General features: G+C 43.9%; 2 long non-coding RNA genes across 4 annotated transcripts in view; one reads left to right on the top strand and one right to left on the bottom strand.

Moving 5' to 3' along the window:
• The first annotated feature begins 1097 nt into the window (after positions 1 to 1097).
• Positions 1098 to 1615, top strand: LOC133645680 (uncharacterized). Its single transcript, XR_009825176.1, has 3 exons — positions 1098 to 1229; positions 1334 to 1360; positions 1466 to 1615. It is a non-coding gene; the product is annotated as an uncharacterized LOC133645680 (long non-coding RNA).
• A 1269-nt stretch (positions 1616 to 2884) lies between these two features.
• Positions 2885 to 19031, bottom strand: part of LOC133645679 (uncharacterized) — a 47144-nt gene continuing 30997 nt past the window's right edge. For all 3 annotated transcript variants that reach the window (XR_009825175.1, XR_009825173.1, XR_009825174.1), the window contains one exon: positions 2885 to 3236. This is a non-coding gene — a long non-coding RNA (uncharacterized LOC133645679). The remainder of the gene's footprint in view (positions 3237 to 19031) is intronic.

Raw genomic sequence — 19031 nt, 5'->3', positions numbered from 1 at the left:
TTTCTTAAAGGACAGACCAAGAGTGGCAACCATAAATCATGAATAATTTGATATAATGTCAGTAAAACTTTCTGTTCTATTCTAACCTAATCATTGATTATGGCAGACGTTATGTAATATGGAAAATTGTAAATTGTTCTTTGAGTGCAACAAGAAAAGCCCAATGTATTTAATGCCTTTTAATTTATTTTTTAACCTTGTAAAATTGTTATTTGAGTGCAATAGAAACCATATGGTTATTTTATTGTAAGATTTCCTGTTAAAATAAAGCCAATATTGACATTTTTTTGTAGTTCCCTTTATTTGAAAAAGTATCAAAAAGTATCAAATAGTATCGATATACATTTTGGATTCCACTGGTTAGAATCTGCACTTTTGAGTGACATATAAAGCTCTGCTTCATGCAGACCAGAAGAGAATGGGGCACAGTGGGCGGGGGCTTGTTTACCAAGCAAAAAGCCTGATAGCGAGCGTCAGACGGAGGCAGACTTCTACAGCAAAGTTCTGCAGAACAGTGATATTATATTGAGTATGTGGATGTTTTTTTTTAACCCTTGGCGTTTATGTTTCGCCGCGCTTGTTGCATCTTTGTTGTTCTTGCTCGATTATAAAAGATGTCGATCAAGGAAGTGGTCTGGAAAGTAAAGGAGCAACGTTTATATATTCTCAATATTCAGTGTTTTATTGTTCATAGTTCATATTGTAAATCCCACATTCTATATTTTATGTACATTCTAGCAGTCGTAATTCACTAAAGTTTACTTTGTTTTTTAAATGGTCTGTTTAGTTTTTTACTAGGTTAGTGAAAACACAATTTTTTGCTTGCAAACTTTAGCATTACACTTACTATAGAAACAGTGTGCATCCGGTAAAAACTCGTAAACTGTGGTACCGCTGTTGGTATTTGAACGTGTTTACCGTGGACATGAATGGAGAAATGCGTTACCGAAACGTTGTGGGGAATTTACCAGTCAATCTACATTCCTAACACTTAAAATGACGCACTCTAACTTAATGATAGGATCCACTTTAGTTCCCATGAACACCCATCTTTATGTTTTGAATGATTTCACCAGAAACAAAACTTTCATCCGTCTGTTGAACGAATGAAAGGACAACCTTTTTTTTGTTAGGTTTGGTTTTCCACAACCGCCCTCTCACATGTAGTATATATATAAACTCCATGCAGACTGGAACTGTACGGCAAATAGTCAACAACATGGCATTGAGTGGGTATCTTTTTTTATAGTTTTATCATCATGAAAAGTGATATAAAATTACAATATCATATAATTGATTATATCTAATACGTGTGGGATGTTTTGTATTTCAGCGACGGTTGCTGCTGCTGTGGGTGCAGGTAAGATGATGGTGTAAACACAAATACCTCATGACTAACAGCCTTTTGTCAACATACACACATATTTGTGTGTTTTTTTCAATAATGTGGTTCACTTTGGTCCAGGTGTTTCAGTGGTTGCGGCTCCAGTGGTTCTGGGAGCATTGGGCTTCACCTCAGCTGGGATAGCAGCAGGATCCATTGCTTCAAGCGCGATGTCAATTTCAGCCATCGCCAACGGAGGAGGGGTGGTAGCAGGTGGCGTGGTGGCTGTCTGTCAATCTGTTGGTAAATATTGTAAATATAATATGCTATAATTTCCTATTCTAGTAAAGAAATGCCGATAATTTGACAATTTGTTCATTATAATTATTTTGGTTGTAGTTTGTAGTGGCATAAAACCGCATTATGTTGGTGTTTCTAGTTGTTGTCTTTGCAGCTAAATAAGGAAACGAAAGTATCATAAAACCTCTGTCAATATTATGCAGTGTAGTTCTAAACTCCATGCAACTTAAGGACAATAGAAAACCAATTATTTGTTTGATTTAAATTGATCCCCATTATTTGGGACAAAATAGAAACCAACACAAACTCAACTAAACATACAAAACACTAAAAAACAAATGTGTGTGTATATATATATATATATATATATATATATATATATATATATATATATATATATATATATATATATATATATATATATATATATATATATACACTACCGTTCAAAAGTTTGGGGTCACATTGAAATGTCCTTATTTTTTAAGGAAAAGCACTGTACTTTTCAATGAAGACAACTTTAAACTAGTCTTAACTTTAAAGAAATACACTCTATACATTGCTAATGTGGTAAATGACTATTCTAGCTGCAAATGTCTGGTTTTTGGTGCAATATCTACATAGGTGTATAGAGGCCCATTTCCAGCAACTATCACTCCAGTGTTCTAATGGTACAATGTGTTTGCTCATTGGCTCAGAAAGCTAATTGATGATTAGAAAACCCTTGTGCAATCATGTTCACACATCTGAAAACAGTTTAGCTCGTTACAGAAGCTACAAAACTGACCTTCCTTTGAGCAGATTAAGTTTCTGGAGCATCACATTTGTGGGGTCAATTAAACGCTCAAAATGGCCAGAAAAAGAGAACTTTCATCTGAAACTCGACAGTCTATTCTTGTTCTTAGAAATGAAGGCTATTCCACAAATTTGTTTGGGTGACCCCAAACTTTTGAACGGTAGTGTATATACATATATATATATATATATATATATATATATATATATATATATATATATATATATATATATATATATATATATATATATACACAAAACAGTGCTGCAATATCACCAATAAAAACTGCTCATATATAACTTAAGAAAAAACACAGTTTTTAATATAGTATCTTTAAAGCTTATTTTTATTGGACTCCTATACAAGGCAACCTATTCTGCTGAGCAGCAGTGGTGCAATACAATAGTTTACATGAAACATGTTCTTGCTCCTGGACTAAGAACATGTTTCATTAGTATGTTGTCGAGTGGCGTGTATGTGTCTTTTATAAACATAATAGTTTAGAATACAAGTTATTGGATTCATTGCAGTACAAATAGAAACTTATCAAAACTTTATTTTGCATGTTTTAATGGTAGAAATGACTTCTCTTGTATCTGAATAGCCACTTTGCAGTGATGTGCCCATGTAGTGTATTTTCTAAGTAAATAAAATACAAAGAACATAAAGTAACTAAATGGAGTGTTTTTCATCTCAATGTAGGTGCAGCTGGTCTGGGCGCTGCCTCTGGAGTTGTGGCTGGTGTAGGAGGTACTTTAGGAGCGCTCCTCTCGTCATTCTTCTGAATCAAAAGAATCTGTGCACACGCGGGCCAACCTATGAAAATCATGACAATAAAAAAATAATAATAAATACAACTTCAGATTGTTTTCTTTGTCTTACTTTGGCCAATAATAGAACTAAAACATTCTGAAAATATTACAATAAAAATATAGAATAAAATACCGGCAGCGGTTTCCATGAAGGAAAGAAGAAAGTGAATGAATGTTTAGAACTGAATACATTTACATATGCATAAAAATTAGTTTTCTTTTGTATTTTTTTTTTTTAATGAATTAAGTAACGTTTATGACAACCTTTTTCCAAAACACAGTATAGAATGTGAGATATAACAGGATTAATGTATACATTTATCATTTGTTTTAAAAACGGTTACAAAAAAGTGGGACCCCAAAAATTTACAATGGGACTCCTTTTTTATGACTTGATGGCGTCCCAGGGATCACATTTTGAAAATTCCTAGCGCCAACACTGATGGAGGAGTATTGGTGCGTGCAAAACAGCAGCAGGTGGCTGTGGCCTGCGGGCCCGTTCTAATACTAATCAAATATCATCCCGGGGTTCATAGATAATTCATAATTCAGGGCCTTGACTTCGACACATAAGAACTACATAGTTTGAGAACCTGTGTAAGTGTTTATGTATGCTATGTATCCATCCATCCATCCATCCATTTTTCTACTGCTTGTCCCTCTCGGAGTCGCGGGGGTGGCCTATCCCAGCTACTTTTGGGCGGTAGGCGGAGTACACCCTGGACAAGTCGCCACCTCACCAAAGGGCCAACACAAACAGACAGACAACATTCACACTCACATTTATGCTATGTATCCAGTATCTAAATTGTTTCTTATATTCGGACAAGTTTTTGGTACAGTAGATTGCATGTTTACCTTGACATGTTTCGGCTGTTACCGTGGAGCATTTATACTCTCTCACACCTGAGACTCTATCCTCCAGAGACGAGCAAGCTGCAGGGGGCGTGGAAGAACGCCTAGGAAGAACATCCAGATAGGCAACACATCCCAGTAGTAAGTTGACCCTTCTTAAGACTGCGGATGTCGGTAAAAACTCCATCTATTATCAGAAACTTACTTGAATATAATCAACCAAACATATATTCAATAAGAAGACATAATTAACATGTTCGAGTCAAATAAAATAAAATCTCAGTTCATTTTCTGTGGTGCTTATTTTTTTCGGGTTTACAGGGGAGCCGGAGTCTATCCCAGCTGATTCAAGGTGAGAGGCAGGCTACATCCTACACCAGTGTCAGCCACTTTTGCTATCAAAAGAGCCATTTTGTCCCTAGAGGGAACTTTGTGGAGAATTTGTCAGCGCTTATTAACCAATCCAGTAACGCCTACCTTTTTGAAATCCAGTCCACGTTTTCACTGTTACCTTAGTAAGGTAAAGCCAGACTGTGAGAAGTAGCATTAAGAGAACTAGCCTATAAGATGGACGTACGGACATTTTTCAAGAGAGCAAGTTTTTACAACTGCTGGAAGCAACAATTAACTCCAGCTGAGAGTTAACAGTCATATGTAATTAATGAATGATGTGCGCCCCATTTTGATAAATAAAAACCTGGCTAGCAAACCAAGTCAAATTGTTTTAGCTCTGCGAAAAAGAAGATAGGAGAGCTCATTCACGTATGATTATCATCAGAAATTATGATACACTAATGACCTTCTTGCAAGTGCAGAAACTCTGAATCAGAGGTTGTGTACAGACAACATATCTGAGTGGACATCCAACCCTCATTTTCCAGAAAAGAACATTTATTTCCAGCAGAACCTCCTCTGTTTTCAGGTCAACTCTGTAAGGATGTACAATTTTGTTTACTCTGCTATCATCTGTGCAACTTTTCCCTGTTTGCAAGTTGCCTGCTAGATTTTCCATGCAACTGTAACGGAGTTAAAATACACCTTTGTTATTTATTATATTTTGTTTGTGAATTTTATCTTCAAATAGTTCTCTTTTCTGCTCGCCTGTGAGAGGGCGGTTTTATATCTTTTTGTCCCTCCTGAGCTCCTGTAGTTCTCCTGGGTTGTGTAGCCCCTCCCTTCTTTCCCTCACAGAAAGGTTTTACATGGCTGAGGGCGTAAGCCAAAGAAAGACGGGATACCAACATTGTCTGATTGTCGCCCGCAGGTTTGAAGGAAGAGAAATAAAGCTGAGAACAGTGGAAAAAGTCTCATCATTGTGCTGACCCAAATCAGTTACACAACACTGTCCTTGTGTGTTTGGGCCATCTCATGCTTACTAAAGATAACTAGAGCTTTCTTCCAGTTCTAGTTTCAACCATTTGGATTTATTCAGTGTTTGTTGCGTAATTCTAATACAGTGCCAAAAAGTTTTGAGCGAAAAGATCTTGCAAGTGCTCAAATGTTTCCCTCTCACGCTTTGCACACTGTAAATCTCCTGGGGGCTAAGACCCCCGGTTCTTAAAACCTGGTTGGTGATGCCCCTGAGGGCTGATTTATAGACAGAAACACCTTAAGTAACACTTAAAGTTGAGAATATGCTAATAAGTGACCCATATCTTAGTGCACGCTAATTAACTCATACAGTAACTGCCATTTATCACCACAAACAATTTAAAGGTTGGAATAAAACTATTTACCATGTGCACCCTTGACCAGTTGTAGAAAGATTATTATAACTTCTTTCTCTTTCAAATGTTTCTCTTGTCACTTGTTCGCTACTTGTGTCACTGTCTGTGGCATGTCCTCTTCTTCCTGTCTTCTCTTCTTTGTGTTGTGCTTTAGTATTTAACAACGGATTGGACGAATGCATGAGTAAAAGAGGAACACTCGCGGAGAATCAATATGGAAAGAGAGGCAAAATTTCACCATTAATGGCATTAATCGAAATAACGGAAGAGATTACCAATGCAACCTGGTAAACAGTGTGCAGCTGCAAGGTTTATGGATCTAACTAAAGAATTTGATACAATTCATTGTAATATTTCATTAACAAATTAGAACAGTAGGTCATCAGCTGGGACTAAACGTCGTTAGTTTCGGCGGTAACTAGTAGTCTAACGCGTTATTTTTTATATTCAGTAACTCAGTTACCGTTACTACATGATGCGTTACTGCGTTATTTTACGTTATTTTTTATGTAGTATCTGCTAGAAACAGAAGATCTTAGTGTGTTTTATTGGAGAGTTGCAGAGTCGTCCTTCTGAATGTTCTTGTGTCACAAGCCGGAGAAGAGGCGCGCTCTGTGTGGGTCTGGGTGTGGGTGTGGGTGTGGGTGTGGGTAGGGTAGGGGGTGGGATGTCTGTGTTTACTAACAACGGAGCCGCAGTCGAGTTTCTTAACATGGAGATACTCTCACTTCTTTTCTTTTGTCGAGCACAAAGAAAATAACATTTTAGTTCAATGTAAGTTATGTCTTGGATCAAAGATCCCGTCTACTGCCCAAAACAGCAATTAAAATCTGCTGAAACAGCTATAAAAGCAACATGCTTCGACGAAGCTAGTAAAGAGAGACACACTTCACCTCCACCTCCAACAGCGGCTGGATTTTAAAGGAGGCACTGCTAGCCAGGACAACATTGATAGAGCCATTGCAGCGTATGTGCTAGAAGACATGCAGGCTATTTCTACAGTGGAGTCCCCCGCTTTCAGGCAGCAAATTAGCATGATACCGCCGTCAAACAGCAAATGGCACGGAAAACATTTTCCAAGTTCCTGGACACAGTAGACAGTGAGTACATGAACATGGAAAGCAAGCTAAAGAAAACACTCCAAACTCTGCCTCTGCTCATCATTCATCACTGAAGGTATACACACTCTTGTCAATTATCTTATATACTCTTTCATTCTAGACTTTTTGAGAGTTTGATTATCACATCACTCTAAATGTATAGACTATAAAGTTCACAAACATAAAGAGGGATCCTAGTGGGCCAGGCCAATCTTTCCTTTTCTCTAAACTAAAACTGGGGAAATGTGTAGAGTGTCCTGGGCTTCAGTACAGTGTTTATCTCATGAAGACATGATTTTATTTCAGAATTCCTTGAGAGAAAAAAATGCCACCAAACCAGATCCCCTCAACGCCCTGACTGCGCCTAGAAATTCTGTCCATAAAAGTTATGAACAGAATCGGTGACAAAGGGCAGCCTTGGCGGAGTCCAACCCTCACTGGAAACGTGTCCGACTTACTGCCGGCAATGCGGACCAAGCTCTACTTTTTGCAGATGATGTGGTCCTGATGGCTTCATCTGGCCAGGATCTTCAGCTCTCACTGGATCGGTTCGCAGCTGAGTGTGGAAGGCAAAGCTCTCAATTTACCGGTCGATCTACGTTCCCATCCTCACCTATGGTCATGAGCTTTGGGTTATGACCGAAAGGACAAGATCACGGGTACAAGCGGCCGAAATGAGTTTCCTCCGCCGGGTGGCGGGGCTCTCCCTAAGAGATAGGGTGAGAAGCTCTGCCATCCGGGAGGAGCTCAAAGTAAAGCCGCTGCTCCTCCACATCGAGAGGAGCCAGATGAGGTGGTTCGGGCATCTGGTTAGGATGCCACCCGAACACCTCCCTAGGCAGGTGTTTAGGGCACGTCCGACCGGTAGGAGGCCACGGGGAAGACCCAGGACACGTTGGGAAGACTATGTCTCCCGGCTGGCCTGGGAACGCCTCGTTCTAGTTACTGGTTTTCAGTAACTAACCCAACACTGAAAACCAGTAACTAGTTACAGTTACTAGTTACTTTATTTCAAAAGTAACTCAGTTACTAACTCAGTTACTTACACCAAAAAGTAATGTTCTTTTTTTCTTCTTTTTTTTAAGGCTCCCATTAATGCCCTTTTAGCCTTCATTTCAGTACTGTTATTGCACTGAAGAATAATACAATCTGTTGATCAACTTGACATGCATTTGCATCACTGAAAGCTGCTAAGCAATGTGGCTGTGGAAGGGGCGTGGTCCACGCGTCGCCTGCGGGCGGAGCATGTGCAGGAGCCGGCTGTGAAGCGGATGACAGGTGAGTGGATATCTCAGCTGGAACGAGTTATCTAATCACCTGTCTCTTTATTAGCAGCGTCGGAGAGCATGAGTGGAGAGTCTGACGGGGAGTGGACGCACGACACACGGACTGCTGAAAAGCACCAGAGACTGAGAGCAAGAGAAACCATTTAGTGCTCCACGAGAAAAATAAGAGATTTGTAAATCCTCCGCTGAAAAGTGGTCCAAGAAAGAACCCAACAACTAGGAAGAGTCTTTCACAATTGGCGCCCAACCAGGTTTGGACCAAAGAAAGTGTGCCGAAAATGTAATTTCAGTTCTTATGTGTCTTGTACATGTTAGAATGGACAAATAAAGCTCTGAATCTGAATCTGAAAAAGGAAGAAAGAAAAATGTCAGCTCCAACTCCCCTGGAGGCACTTGGGCGAGTGCTGGCGGAGGTGTCGGCGGCGAGTCAGCAGCAGCTGGAGGCCTCCCGGCAACAAACCAACATCCTGCAGGCGCTGATGAGTAGGGTGGGAGGGGAAGCGACAATCAAAGCGCACACCTCCATGCAGCGCATGTCGGAAGCAGAAGACCCCCAGGCATACATGGACATTTTTGAGGCCATGGCGGTGGCATGTGACTGGCCTGAAGAAGAGTGGAGGGTGAGGCTGCTGCCGCTCTTGGCGGGGGAGGCGCAGAGGGCGGCGCTGAGTCTGCCGGCGGCCGCCAGAGTCCAGTTTGCGGATCTCCGGCGAGCCATACTGGACCGGGTCGGCAGCTCGACAGAGGACCACCGACGCCGATTCCGAGCCATGCGGCTGGGGCCCGAGGACCGCCCGTTCACCTTTAGCCACCAGATCCGGGATGCGGCGGCACGGTGGCTGAAACCGCGAGAACAGGAGGCCCCCATGTTCGAGATGATTCTGCTGGAGCAGTTTCTCGAGTCCATACCGGCACAGACCTCAGCGTGGGTCCAGTACCACCGGCCGCGGGACCTGACGTCAGCGGTGACCTGGGCAGAGGACCACCTGGCGGTCCAAAGGGAGGACGACCCACACCGGCCCCGCGCAGACGGCTCGTCCACGCCGGGGAGACAGCGACCCCAGAGTCACGGCCCTGCCCGGCAGAGAAGGCCTCGACCCGCGAGCAGGTTACCGCCTCGCACATGCTCCCACGGCCCAAGACACCACACCCACCAGTCTCATCAAAGGGGGGGCCCGGGGATATAATCTCTCCTCTGCTCCTTATTTCCAGGATTCCGGCGCTGCTAAGAGGGGGCTTCCCCCACAGACGGCACCTCGAACACCAGGGCAGGCGTGCTGGAGGTGCGGGCGGCCCGGTCATGTGAGACGAGAGTGCTCCATGATGGAGGTGGGACAGGTGACGCGGGTTGCCGGCCCTCCAGCGCCCTCCCCCGATCCAGGGGAGACGTATTTTGTCCCGGTAAGGTTACAAGGGAGTACATACCGGGCCATGGTGGATTCGGGCTGAAAACAGTCCATGATCCACCAGAACCTGGTTCGACCCGGGGCGTTGAGGCATGCGACACATGGGCGAATTAGGTGTATACATGGGGATGTGCACGCGTACCCTATTGTGCCAGTAGAAGTTTGGTATAAGGGACAAAAACATAGGGTTAAGGTTGCCGTAAGCGTGCACCTGACGCACCCCATAATTTTAGGGACAAATTGGCCGGGGTTTCACCAGCTTGTGACACAATGTGTGGGGGTGCGTTCACGGACAGTAGGACAGGGAGATATCCACGCCGTTCTCAGTGGCGACGCGGGTTCATCTGGCGCTGCCGAGCGGTAGCCGGCGGGGGCTTCGCGGGAAGCCCCCCCCCCCCCCCCCCCGTCCCCCCGTTGGCACCCGACGGGGGATTTCCCCTTGAGCAGTCCCGCGATGAAACTTTGCGCTTGGCCTGGGACCAGGTGGATTACATCGACGGTCAGCTGGTGCGCCCGGGGAAGGCGCGGGTATACCCCCACTTTTCAATTATTAGAGATAGGTTATACAGAGTGAGCCGTGACACTCAAACGGGAGAGGAATCCACCCAGTTGTTGGTGCCAAAACACCGCCGGGAAATGATTTTCCAGGCGGCGCATTTTAACCCTATGGCTGGCCACATGGGCTACGATAAGACACTCAATCGGGTCATGGTCCGATTCTATTGGCCGGGCATCCGGGCAGACGTGCGCCGCTGGTGCGCGGCCTGCCCGGACTGCCAGCTGGTGAATCCAGCGGCCATCCCGAAGGCGCCCTTGCGCCCATTGCCGCTTATGGAGGTCCCATTCGAGAGAATTGGAATGGACCTCATCGGACCATTCCACCCGAGCACACGGGGATATCGCTTTGTGTTAGTCCTGGTGGATTACGCAACGCGCTACCCCGAAGCAGTGCCCCTGCGCTCTATCTCCGCCAAGAGCGTGGCGCAAGCACTGTTTCAGGTCATCTCCCGAGTCGGAATCCCGAAAGAGATTCTGACTGACCAGGGCACGTCCTTTATGTCGCGCACAATAAAGGAACTATACGGATTACTGGGAATTAAAGCGATCCGCACCAGTGTATACCACCCACAAACAGACGGGCTGGTGGAGCGGTTAAACAAGACGCTGAAAACCATGATCCGTAAGTTCACGCACAAGGACAAACCAAATTGGGATAAATGGCTGGAGCCCCTAATGTTTGCGATGCGGGAGGTACCTCAGGCCTCAATCGGCTTTACGCCTTTCGAGTTATTGTGCTGGACGTAATTAAGGAAAGCTGGGAGGAAGGTCCAAGCTCCAGCAAAAATGAAATCCAGTACGTCATGGACATGCGAGCAAAACTCCACACGGTGGGGCACTTGTCACGCGAGAATTTGCTCAGTGCCCAGGAACGTCAGCAGCGCACGTATAACAGGGGGACTCGGCTAAGAAAATTTTCACCGGGAGACAAAGTGCTTGTGTTGCTCCCAACTTCAAGCTCCAAATTACTTGCGCGCTGGCAAGGTCCTTTTGAGGTCACACGGCAAGTGGGTGATGTGGACTACGAGGTTCGGCGCTCGGACCGCGGCGGAGGCACACAAATTTACCATCTACCATTACGACCCTGGATTTAACCAAGGGCTACTGGCAGATTCCCTTATCACCAGAGGCCCGGGAAAAAACGGCCTTCTCCACTCCGGAAGGATTATACCAATTCGTGACACTTCCGTTTGGCTTGTTCGGTGCGCCCGCCACGTTCCAGCGTCTCATGGACCGGGTGCTCCGCCCGCACGCAGCATACGCGGCGGCCTATTTGGATGATGTCATTATCCAGAGTGGCAGCTGGGATGAACATGTGCGGCGGGTGGGGGCGGTGTTCGAGTCCTTGAGGCGGGCGGGGCTCACCGTCAACCCGGCGAATTGCGCAGATGGCCGGAGGGAGGTACAGTATCTGGGGTACCACTTGGGGGGGGGACGGGTGCGGCCGCAGATGGACAAGACGGCGGCTATCGCAGCCTGTCCACCCCCCAAGACAAAAAAAGAGGTGAGGCAGTTTTTGGGGCTGGCGGGCTACTACCGTCGGTTCATTCCCTGGTTTGCGGACCTGACCAGCCCACTGACTGACCTCACCCGAAAGGGTGCTCCAGATCTGGTCCAGAGGACGGAGCAGTGCCAGCAGGTGTTTGAGAAGGTGAAGAAAACCCTCTGCGAGGAGCCGGTACTGTGCATGCCTAACTTTGCCATCCCCTTCTGTCTGCGGGCGGACGTGTCGGGCAGGGGCCTGGGGGTGGTGCTGTCCCAGCGGGTGGGGGGCGTCGACCGCCCCGTCCTGTACATTAGCAGAAAACTCTCGGACCGGGAGGCAAGGTACAGCACGGTAGAGAGGGAGTGCCTCGCCATCCGGTGGGCGGTCGGGGCTCTTCGATACTACCTGTTGGGGCGCGCCTTCAGCCTCTGCTCGGACCACAAACCGCTCCAATGGCTCCACCGCATGAAGGATGCCAACGCGAGGATCACCCGGTGGTACCTCGCGTTGCAACCCTACAACTTACAGGTGGTCCATAGGCCGGGGACGCAGATGGCCGTGGCCGACTTCCTCTCACGGCCCTCTGGGGGGGAGTTGGTGCGGCCGGACGGCTGCCCGGCCTGAGACTGGCGGTGGAGGCATGTGGAAGGGGCGTGGTCCACGTGTCGCCTGCGGGCGGAGCATGTGCAGGAGCCGGCTGTGAAGCGGATGACAGGTGAGTGGATATCTCAGCTGGAACGAGTTATCTAATCACCTGTCTCTTTATTAGCAGCGTCGGAGAGCATGAGTGGAGAGTCTGACGGGGAGTGGACGCACGACACACGGACTGCTGAAAAGCACCAGAGACTGAGAGCAAGAGAAACCATTTAAGTGCTCCACGAGAAAAATAAAAGATTTGTAAATCCTCCGCTGAAAAGTGTCACGTTGTGATATTGGTCCAAGAAAGAACCCAACGACAAGGAAGAGTCTTTCACAGTGGTCTACATACAACGCACAAAGACAAAGATATGTTTCAAAGGGCCAATTTATTTCAGGCCAGAACAAATTGATAAAACTATTTTAAATAGCTGCAACATAACATACATAAGTAACAAACCGCATAATAACAACATGTCACAACACATCTGTAAACCTGGCTTCACCCAAGGAAGGCACACATGACATACACAATGCCTAACCAGGCATTTTTTTCTCTCAAGAAATTCTGAAATAAAATCATGTCTTCAGGAGATCAACACTGTACTGAAGCCCAGAACTCAACGCATTTCCCCAGTTTTAGTTTAGAGATAAGGAAAGATTGGCCTGGCCCAGTAGGACCCCTCTTTATGTTTGTTAATTTCATTTCATTTCATTTTTATTTATCTCCTTCATTGATGTGCATCTTTGATAGACAATTATACCACAATTATTCAGTTATACAGTGACACACCAATGCCTGAGAAGGAGCAGGATAAAGAAAAATCGTATATTTTCCTGCCCCCTTCAACATAATACGTAGTCTTACTTAATGATATATAAACCAACAATTACATCCAAATATAACGAAAACAAACAAAAAAACACACAAAAAAACACAAGTGCAAAACTTCATGAAGTACAAACCGAACAAAAAAACAAAAGAAGTAATATACACCTCACGGGATGATACAAAACAAATACAAAACCAGGCAAAAAATAAGTAAAATAATAAATATAAAGCAAAATGTAAACACTTATGGCTGTCCATATGATTTTATTGTTCTGTCTTTATATATTTTTTTCAATTGGAATATATTTTTACAATATTTTATCTCATTGTAAAGAGAATTCAATAGTTTAACCCCCACCACTGATATACACATTTGTTTTAAAGTTGTCCTTGAATAGTGATGTTGGAAATGACCTTTTCTTCTATGCTCTTCATTTTTAGAAGTGGTGACAAACATTTTTTGTAAATTTGCTGGTAATGTTTAACTTTTAGCCTTAAACATGACACATAATGTCTGTAACTTTACTAGCTCCTGAAATTTCAATAAACCCAAATTAATGAATAATATGTTAGTGTGTTCTAAGTAATCTACTTTATGAATAATCATTATAGCTCTTTTCTGTAGTTGATACAATGCCTTTATGTTACTCTTATATGTGTTCCCCCACACTTCCACACAGTAGCTGATATATGGCAATATAAGTGCACAATACAATATACGTATTGCCCTATAATCTAACACATATTTTACCTTATTTAATATAAAAATACTCTTAGACATCTTTTTCCGTACATGTGCAATATGAGATTTCCATGTCAGACCGTCATCCAGTATCACTCCTAAAAATCTAAGTTTAGAAACCCTTTCAATATCAATTCCATCTATTGACAGTTTGATCGTTTCCTCCCTTTTCCTCTTACAAAAAATCATGAACTTTGTTTTTTCTACATTTAATGATAATTTATTGGCATCAAACCATCTCTTAAGTTTAATCATTTCCTGTTCAATAATGTTTGATAATGCTTTTAAGTCATGTCCCGAACTATATATTATGTTTGTGAACTTTATAGCAGAGGTGTGGACTCGAGTCATGAATTTGATGACTTTAGACTTTACTTGACAAAATGTAAAGAGACTTGCAACTCGACTTGGACTTTAACATCAATGACTTGTGACTTCACATGGACTTGAGCCTTTTGACTTGACATGACTTGCTACTTTCCCCAAAACCCAAAGATTAAAAAGTTATTCAGGAGTGCTCCGTATCTTCCATTGTGTACGTGTGTGTGTGCTGCCTGTCAGTACAATAGCCAATCAAATTAGATCCACGTTGTTTTCATCCCACAGCATTCATCCAATCAAATTGCAGAACAACCAACGAAGAATAGCTCTCAAACAACGAGCCGGTGAGGAAAAATGATGCCAAAGATAGTTTCGTTCGGGTATTAAAACTACAACTTGGTCAACAAAAAACTAATTGCAACAACTTCCAACTTCGTTCAACATTTGAAGATGCACAAAGAAGGGTAAGTTTTGAATGTATGCTAACGTTTATTGGCTAAGTAACGTAACTTTTATTTGCTGTGTAGTTAAATCAGTGAAGCTGTAAACTCACTGCTAACGTAATAACCATAGACATCTTATAAGTAGACGCAGCATCGAGCGCCACTGCCTACTGGCGCTGACGAGACGCGGGGCCGCCATGTACTCAAAAGACCTAACCTAACCTAACCTAACCTCGATCCTGATCTCCTGGTAAACTAACGTCCCACCTTCCGTTTATCTCGAAAATCCTCGAAAAAATTGTAGCACAGCAGCTAAATGAACACTTAGCGTCTAACAATCTCTGTGAACCTTTTCAATCCGGTTTCAGGGCAAATCACTCTACGGAGACAGCCCTCGCAAAAATGACTAATGATCTATTGCTAACGATGGATTCTGATGCTTCATCTATGTTGCTGCTTCTTGATCTTAGTGCCGCTTTCGATACTGTTGATCATAATATTCTATTAGAGCGTATCAAAACGCGTATTGGGATGACAGACTTAGCCTTGTCTTGGTTTAACTCTTATCTTACTGACAGGATGCAGTGCGTCTCCCATAACAATGTGACCTCGGACTATGTTAAGGTAACGTGCGGAGTTCCCCAGGGTTCGGTTCTTGGCCCTGCACTCTTTAGTATTTACATCAATCAATCAATCAATCAATGTTTATTTATATAGCCCTAAATCACAAGTGTCTCAAAGGGCTGTACAAGCCACAACGACATCCTCGGTACAGAGCCCACATACGGGCAAGGAAAAACTCACCCCAGTGGGACGTCGGTGAATGACTATGAGAAACCTTGGAGAGGACCGCATATGTGGGTAACCCCCCCCCCCCCCCCCCCCCCCCTCTAGGGGAGACCGAAAGCAATGGATGTCGAGTGGGTCTGACAGAACATTGTGAAAGTCCAGTCCACAGTGGATCCAACACATCAGCGGGAGTCCAGTCCACAGCGGGGCCAACAGGAAACCATCCCGAGCGGAGACGGGTCAGCAGCGCAGAGATGTCCCCAACCGATGCACAGGCTAGTGGTCCACCCGGGGTCCCGACTCTGGACAGCCAGCACTTCATCCATGGCCACCGGACCTATGCAACTCCCCCTCGCAAGGGACAGGGGAGAAGAGGAGAGAAGAAAAGAAACGGCAGATCAACTGGTCTAAAAAAGGGGGGTCTATTTAAAGGCTAGATTATACAAATGAGTTTTAAGATGGGACTTAAATGCTTCTACTGAGGTAGCATCTCTAACTGTTACCGGGAGGGCATTCCAGAGTACTGGAGCCCGAATAGAAAACGCTCTATAGCCCGCAGACTTTTTTTTGGCTCTGGGAATCACTAATAAGCCGGAGTTCTTTGAACGCAGATTTCTTGTCGGGACATATGGTACAATACAATCGGCGAGATAGGCTGGAGCTAAACCGTGTAGTATTTTATACGTAAGTAGTAAAACCTTAAAGTCGCATCTTAAGTGCACAGGAAGCCAGTGCAGGTGAGCCAGTATAGGCGTAATATGATCAAACTTTCTTGTTTTTGTCAAAAGCCTTGCAGCCGCATTTTGTACCAACTGTAATCTTTTAATGCTAGACATAGGGAGACCCGAAAATAATACGTTACAGTAATCGAGACGAGACGTAACGAACGCATGAATAATGATCTCAGCGTCGCTAGTGGACAAGATGGAACGAATTTTAGCGATATTACGGAGATGAAAGAAGGCCGTTTTAGTAACACTCTTAATGTGTGACTCAAACGAGAGAGTTGGGTCGAAGATAATACCCAGATTCTTTACCGAGTCGCCTTGTGTAATTGTTTGGTTGTCAAATGTTAAGGTGGTATTATTAAATAGATGTTGGTGTCTAGCAGGACCGATAATCAGCATTTCCGTTTTCTTAGCGTTGAGTTGCAAAAAGTTAGCGGACATCCATTGTTTAATTTCATTAAGACACGCCTCCAGCTGACTACAATCCGGCGTGTTGGTCAGCTTTAGGGGCATGTAGAGTTGAGTGTCATCAGCATAACAGTGAAAGCTAACACCGTACTTGCGTATGATGTCACCCAGCGGCAGCATGTAAATACTAAAGAGTGCAGGGCCAAGAACCGAACCCTGGGGAACTCCGCACGTTACCTTGACATAGTCCGAGGTCACATTGTTATGGGAGACGCACTGCATCCTGTCAGTAAGATAAGAGTTAAACCAAGACAAGGCTAAGTCTGACATACCAATACGTGTTTTGATACGCTCTAATAAAATATTATGATCGACGGTATCGAAAGCGGCGCTAAGATCAAGAAGCAGCAACATAGATGACGCATCAGAATCCATCGTTAGCAATAGATCATTAGTCATTTTTGCGAGGGCTGTCTCCGTAGAGTGATTTGCCCTGAAACCGGATTGAAAAGGTTCACAGAGATTGTTAGTCACTAAGTGTTCATTTAGCTGCTGTGCAACAATTTTTTCGAGAATTTTGGAAATAAACGGAAGGTGGGAGACCGGTCGGTAGTTTACCATGAGGTCAGGATCGAGGTTAGGTCTTTTGAGCAGAGGATGCCGCTAGGTGACATCATACGCAAATACGGTGTTAGCTTTCACTGTTATGCTGATGACACCCAACTCTACATGCCCCTAAAGCTGACCAACACGCCGGATTGTAGTCAGCTGGAGGCGTGTCTTAATGAAATTAAACAATGGATGTCCGCTAACTTTTTGCAACTCAACGCTAAGAAAACGGAAATGCTGATTATCGGTCCTGCTCAACACCGACATCTATTTAATAATACCACCTTAACATTTGACAACCAAACAATAAAACAAGGTGACTCTGTACAGAATCTGGGTATTACCTTCGACCCAACTCTCTCGTTTCAGTCGCACATTAAAAGTGTTACTAAAACGGCCTTCTTTCATCTCCGTAATATCGCTAAAATTCGTCCCATTTTGTCCACAAGCGATGCTGAGATCATTATCCATGCGTTCGTTACATCTCGTCTCGATTACTGTAACGTTTTATTTTCGGGCCTCCCTATGTCTAGCATTAAAAGATTACAGATGGTACAAAATGCGGCTGCTAGACTTTTGACAAAAACAAGAAAGTTTGATCATATTACGCCTATACTGGCTCACTTGCACTGGCTTCCTGTGCACCTAAGATGCGACTTTAAGGTTTTACTACTTACGTATAAAATACTACACGGTCAAGCTCCTGCCTATCTTGCCGATTGTATTGTACCATATGTCCCGGCAAGAAATCTGCGTTCAAAGAACTCCGGCTTATTAGTGATTCCCAGAGCCCAAAAAAAGTCTGCGGGCTACAGAGCGTTTTCTATTCGGGCTCCAATACTATGGAATGCCCTCCCGGTAAAAGTTAGAGATGCTACCTCAGTAGAAGCATTTAAGTCTCATCTTAAAACTCATTTGTATACTCTAACCTTTAAATAGACTCCCTGTTTAGACCAGTTGATCTGCCGTTTCTTTTCTTTTCTTTTCTACTCTGCTCCAAACCCGGGGTGGACCGCTAGCCTGTTCATCAGATGGGGACATCTCTACGCTGCTGACCCGTCTCCACTCGGGATGGTTCCTGCTTGCCCCACTATGGACTGGACTCTCGCTGATGTGTTGGACTTTCACAATATTATGTCAGACCCACTCGACATCCATTGCTTTCGGTCTCCCCTAGAGGGGGGGTTACCCACATATGCGGTCCTCTCCAAGGTTTCTCATAGTCATTCACATTGACGTCCCACTGGGGTGAGTTTTCCTTGCCCGTATGTGGGCTCTGTACTGAGGATGTCGTTGTGGCTTGTACAGCCCTTTGAGACACTTGTGATTTAGGGCTATATAAATAAACATTGATTGATTGATTGATTGATCTTGGAGTGGTAATCCGCTCCACTCAGTGCAATTCATTTGGCAGGAGCAATGAACTGTCAGCGCATTTAATTCATCTTACATCACTGAATACCACTGATTTTTACGCGTTTTTTTGTCATACGTGTAGCTATGATAAAGGACACATGTTTTGGCTTGTTTTATTATTCATAGTTTGCTTAACAGTAATAGAATATTCTTATATACTATAAGTGACCAGACGTCCGAGATCAAAACTGGGAATATAATCCCAGAGAAGGGAGAAAAAAACAGTCAGCTATTTTTAAGTTCAAGAAACAATATGATTAGGTTATATAAACATGCGTATATTCTACATAAACAATGTATGTATACATTAGATATCTATATATCTTAGGGACCTATAGACTGTATCTCTGTTGCTGCAGCAGCAGAGAGTTGATTCTGTCTTGACACTTTGTATTGATATTTTGTATTACATTCTTCCCTTAAATGATCATGTTTACAGTGATTGTTTTATATGTAT

The sequence above is a fragment of the Entelurus aequoreus genome, linkage group LG03 (genome assembly GCF_033978785.1).
Source record: "Entelurus aequoreus isolate RoL-2023_Sb linkage group LG03, RoL_Eaeq_v1.1, whole genome shotgun sequence".
Classification (NCBI taxonomy): Eukaryota; Metazoa; Chordata; class Actinopteri; order Syngnathiformes; family Syngnathidae; genus Entelurus; species Entelurus aequoreus.
Note: the sequence above shows the minus strand (reverse complement) of the source record. Positions and strands in the feature narration are given on the sequence as shown.